Below are 6,126 nucleotides of genomic sequence, written 5' to 3' on the forward strand. Positions count from 1 at the left end.
GGGGGGAAGGCAATCTCATAGCTCTCCAGACTCAACAAGAATTCTTTTTATTTTTTTAGTGCAAAACAATAAATTTTTATTTGTTCACAGTTAAACACAAGCAACTGCCTTGACATTTTAGAACATTCTAAGAAGGACAGCAACCCCCTTTGATTCCAAATTTTCATTCACTAAGATTGTACCATTTTCCCTTGCAGTTCACACTCCAGGCATTCAATGTCGATTGCTTGCCATGCTTTTAATAACAAGGTGGGAAAGTTTAAACCTTCTGATAAGAGATTACTTTCTTCAATTTAACTAAAAGCAGTTGTTTGTTTTGGTTTGTTATTTTTTTTTTTTAAATCCATTTTTTCACTGATGGGATCCCTTTACACTGCAAGTTTAGCTACATATGGCTGATCCATGATTGAGTTATAAAACTAGAGTAAGTCTTAGCAAAATCTGGAAGGCACGTGGCGTGACCTGGAAGATGAGGCCCAGCCCCAGGGCGAGGACTCAGCAGAGGTCGCGAGTCCACGTGTCTCTCCCCAACCCTGGCTGCCAGCAGCCCCCACAGTGCCACCTCCCTGTTTACAGCCTGGGCAGCATCCCTGGGTTTTTTGGGGGGGTTTCAGTGGTGGCTGGTTATGGCAGAGTTCCACACCCCACTGTGGCTGCCCCTCCGCTGCCCTCTGACAGGGTTTTTGGGAATGTGGATGTGGAGACAGGGAGGGGCAGGGAAGAGCCGAGCTGGTCTTCAGGCTGAGCTGGAGCCTGGCCATGCGTAGGAAGGGAGGGAACGAGCTTGGCGGCCGAGGGAGGGGGTGCAGGCCAGGCTTCCTGAGCTGCCTGCCAGGGTTATAAAAAACCCCCAAACCACGCGGCCAGCCTGCACCACGGGCTGGACCCGAACCAGGGACCCTGGTGCTCGGGCCCTAATTTGCTTTCTTATAGAGGCTATTGGGTTAGATTTTTATTCTTTCTGTATTTAATGGAGATCTTGCGTTAGATCGTAACTTGATTTGTACCACTATTAGAACCTCTTCTCAGAATATTATTGCTTTTCAATTTTTGACTCGTGCACTTTTAACTTGTTAGTTAAATTTGTATCTTCTAGGCTGCAACACTTCCATGATACATCTTCAAGGATATGAACATGTACGGCTAAGCACTAAAAAAAACCAAAAAACAAAAAACAAAACAAAACAAAACACACCAAAATCAATCTCTATAATAGTCTATGTGTTTCCTATTGCCAAAGGGGCCCTTTAGAGTAGTGAGAGAAGACCTTCACCCTGAAACCCACAGCGTCCCTTTTCAGCAGGAAGTAGCTAAGAGAATAGGCCATCCCCTTTTCCTTATGAATCAGGGTGAAGTCTCTCTCAGGGAGGAGTGATAGGGAATGGCAAGGGACACACTGACAAAGGAGATTAATCAGAACTGGCTTTGACAAGCACTGTGGCAATTGGACAATTAAAACAGACATGGGGGGCGGGAAGAAGAATGAACTGGGGATGAGGGTGAAGAAAACAGTGCAACAATGAATGAATGAAAACCCAAAATCTCTGTAAATGTTCATTAAAACTAATAAAATTTTAAAAAAAAATTTGACTTCTTTCTTTTTATTTGCTTTCTTATTGCTATGAAATGCCCCCTGAGAACTGCCTTAGCTGCATCCCAAAGGTATTGGTGTGTTTTATTTTCATTATCATTTGTTTCAAGGAACTTTTCAAATTTCATTCTTTATTTCTTGTATAACCTAATAGTCCTGATATGGAATTCCAAAACTTAATGATCAAGAAGCCGCAAATGATGGAAGAGTTGAAGTCACAAGAGATAGGAGCAATTAAAAAGCCAATAAAAACATTACAATTCAAACTGAATACAACCAAAGAGGTACTAGAAGCAACAGAAAAGCATAAAAACACAATCCAAAACAACAAGACTAACATTATAGAATTTATCAAAATATGGAAAGGACAAAAGAATAGAAATAAAGAAATGGAACGCACAATCAGTGAGATGTTATTGTTGTTTATTGCCTTCAAGTCAAGCACAACTCATAGCGACCCTATGAACAAAAGGCCTGAAGCCCCTCTACAACTACCGACATTTATCAAAATTTATAGTTTCCAGAGGCATATTATTTAGAAGGTGGATGCCACTTCAGCTTCCAAACCAATCGTAGTATGTTATTGTTATGCGCCATTGAGTCACCTGCAATGTATAGCAACCCTATGTACAGCAGCTCTGAACTTCCCTGTTTTGAGCCAGTCTCATTAATTCTGACACACCAACCTTCATCACCCCAGTTACTATATCTCATCTTATCTGGGGGCTACCTCTCCTGCACTGTCCATCCACCCTTCCAAGCATGATGTCCTTCTCCAAGGACCAATCTCTCCTGACTATGTGTCACATGCCCAAAGAAAGTGAGGCTGAGCTTCAAAATCCTAGCCTCCAAGGAGAAATTTGGTTTCACCCTCTCCAAGACAGACCTATTTGTTTTTTTTGCAGTCCATGATATGTTTAAGACTCTTCTTGTCCAACATCTCAACTCAAAGGCATTTTCTATTCTTCTGTCATCCATAGTCGTTGTCCAACTCTCTGAAACATAACAAGTAATTGAGAAGACCATGGACTATGTATCTAGACTGACATAGTTGCTCTTTAACACTCTGAAAAGGTCCCTGACAGCAGATTTTCCTAATGTAATTCATCTTTTGATTTCCTAACTGCTGGAATTAAGAGTGTTGATTGTGGAGCCAAGCAAGCTCTAATTGCTAACAACTTTTATCTCTTCTCCATCTATTTTGGGGCTGCCATTGGCCCAGGGGTGCAAATTTTTATGATTTTTTTATGTTGAGTTCCAATCCATATTGAAGTCTACAGTCTTTGATCTTTTACAGCAAGTGCTTTGAGTCTTTTTCAGTTTCAGCAAACAAGGTTGTGTCATCTGCATATCCTCTCTCCAGGTTCATAGGATTTTCCGAGGCAAGCTATTATGGAAGTGGATGCCACTCCTCCTTCTACCCTTGTTTTAATAGGGAAGCTCCACCCCACTCTCAAGGTTAGTCACAATTTATTGTGATCCACACAAATGCCTTTGCATAGTCAATAAAGCACATATAGACATTCTTCTGGTACTCTCTGCTTTCTGCCAAGATCCATCTGACATTGGCAATAATATCCCTAGTGCCACAACCTCTTCTAAACCCAGATTTTATTTCTGACAGTTCTCTGCCAATGTACTGTTCAAATCTTTTCTGGATAATATTCAACAGGATTTTACTAGTGTGTTATATGAGTGATATTGTTTGATAATTTCCACACTCTGTCAGGTCACCTTTTTTTGAATTGGGAATAGATATGGGTCTCTCCAGTCAGTTTACCAAGTAGTAGTCCTCCAGATTTCTTGGCACTACTTGGTGAGCACATGCAGGGCAGCATCTGTCTGCTGAAATACACCAATTGGTATTCCATCAATTCCTAGGACTTTATTTTTTGTCAAGTTCTTCAGAGCAGACTGAACTTCCTCCTTCATCACCATTGCCCCTTGATCTTATGTTGTTCCTTGAAATTCTTCTATGTCAGCCAATTTTTTTGTGGTACAATGACTCTGTACATTCCCTCCATCTTCTTTTAATACTTTCTGAATAATTCAATATTCTGTCCGTAGTATCCTTAAGCATTGCAACGCAGGACTTGAATTTATTCTTTAGTTATTTCAGCTTAAGAAATGCTGAGCTAGTATGGCACTTTTGATTTTCTGACTCCAGCTCCTTGCACATTTAATTATAATATTTTGCCTTGTCTTCCTGAGCAGCCCTTTGAAATCTTCTATTCAGCTCCTTAACTTCTTGCTTTCTTCCCTTTGCTTTGGCTTCTCGGTGCTCTAGTGCAATATTCAGAGTCTCTTCTGACATCCATGTTGTTCTCTTCTTCTTCTTCCTTCAAAGTACTATCTTTTTTCATTCTTCATGAACAATATTCTTGATATCTTCTCACAGCTAATCTTGTCTTCGTTCATTAGTGTTCAAGGCCTCAAACCTATTCCGGAGTTGGTTTTTACATTCATGGGAGATAGACTCAATTCCAAATTTTTATTTCGGTGGATATGATTTAACCTTCTTTAGTTTTAATTTGAACTTGCATATGAACAGTTGATGATCTGTTCCACAACCAGCACTTTGCCTAGTTTTTATTGCTAATATTGAATTTCTCCAATGGTTCCTTCCACAGATGTAATCAGTCTGATTCCTGTGCATCCCATCAGGTGAAATCCATGTGTATAACCTGCATTTATGTTTTTTATAAAAGGTAATTTTTATGAATAAATCATTGATTATGCGGAATTTTATCATTCTATGCCCAGCCTCATTTCTGTCACCAAGTCCATATTTTCCGACTACTGTTTATTCTTTCTGGTTCTCAACTTTTGCATTCCAGTCACCCATTATTATGAATGCATCTTGGTTACATGTTCAATTGATTTTCTGCAGCAGTTGATAAAAATCATCTATTTCCTCATCTTTGGCTTTGGTTGTAGGTTTATAAATTTGAATGATAGTGCTATTACCAGGTCTTCTTGTATGTGTATGGATATTATTCTGTCACTCACAATATTTCATTTCAAGATGGATCTAGAAATGGCCTTTTTAACTATGAAATCAACCCCATTTTTTCCTCACCTTTTTATCTTCACCATAATGGATCATATGATCATGGGATTCAAAATGTCCCACATGTCAATTCATCTCATTTTGCTAATATCTAGTATGTCAACATGTGTTTTCTATTTCTTTCTTTACAGTGTTCAATTTTTCCACATTCATGCTTCTCACATTCCACGTACCAATTTTTAATTTCTTTTTACAGCTGTTTCCCCTCCTTTGTGTTTCCAAATCTGAAGGCTCAACTTCAGTTGTCATCTCTTAGTCTACTCTAAGTGTGCTCTGCTGTACATAGGGTTTTCAAAGGCCAATTATATTTCAGATGTAGATGGCCAATCCTTCTTCCTAGTTTGTCTTACTTTGTATGTTCACTGTTAGAAGAATATCTGACAGACAAGCATTTTTACTTACCAGATTAAAGAAACTTCCCTTACAGAAATAACCAATTCATTCACTACCTACCCCCTGCCTCCCAAGCACATGTGTCCTGTGTCTTCCCTTTCCCTGCTACATCTCCATTCCTTGCACACTCAGCTACCTGGTCAAACCTTCCCTTCCCCAGCCACTTCTTGATATAATCACCAGTCAATTCTGTGATGCCTTGCACTACAAACTACTACTGGTCTCTCATGCTATTGTCCATCTTTTGATTAGGAAGATGTAAGTCCAAATCCCATGTTCCAACTTCAGAGAAAGATTTTTTGAGGCCTTACTGAGAGAAGGTCCTGGTCACAAAACTTCTGCTAAGTTCTGTGACTTACTGTCTCTGTTTACATTATTGATATAATGTAATCATTCCAAGATCTGAACCGGTCTCTTCTAGATCTGATACTGGGGTGGTATTTATTTGGCCTCAGGATCTGAAAGAATTTAGGGACTGAAGAGATCCTTTCCTGAAAGATGAGATTAAGGTAGCCAAAGCACTTCTGGGAGAAAGGTATTACCTGATCAAGGAAATTAGAGAGCGCTCTCAGATCCCAACTTGAGTGACTCCGTAGTTCCTGAATCAGTGAGATAAAAAAAAAAAATCAGTAGTCTCCTAGAAGAAAAAGTAGGGACAAGATGGAAAAGAAAAGAAAAAAAGTATGAGAATTATGTGGGATACAAGAAGAGAAATTACACATGTGTGATTTAAATTCCAGAACAGTAGGTAAAAACCAAAAACTAAAACTGAGAAAACAGTGGAAGGGATAACTACTAGAAGAAAATTTTCCAAATATTATAAAACATGAGAAAATACACAGTTGAAAAGTAGACAGAATAGATTTAGAAAGAAAAATATAAAGACAAATGTTGTTGTTGTTGTTATGTGCCATTGAGTCATTTCCAACACATAGCGACCCTATGCAAAACAGCCCTAAACCCTGTTCTATCCTGAGCCAACGGCACCACTTCTGACACACCCATCCCTATTACCCCAGTCACCAAAACAATCCATCTCAAAGAGGGTCTTCCCCTCCTGCGCTGTCCCTCC

This window comes from Elephantulus edwardii, unplaced genomic scaffold, assembly GCF_000299155.1.
Source record: "Elephantulus edwardii isolate Elephantulus edwardi_28Jun2011 unplaced genomic scaffold, EleEdw1.0 scaffold00303, whole genome shotgun sequence".
Classification (NCBI taxonomy): domain Eukaryota; kingdom Metazoa; phylum Chordata; class Mammalia; order Macroscelidea; family Macroscelididae; genus Elephantulus; species Elephantulus edwardii.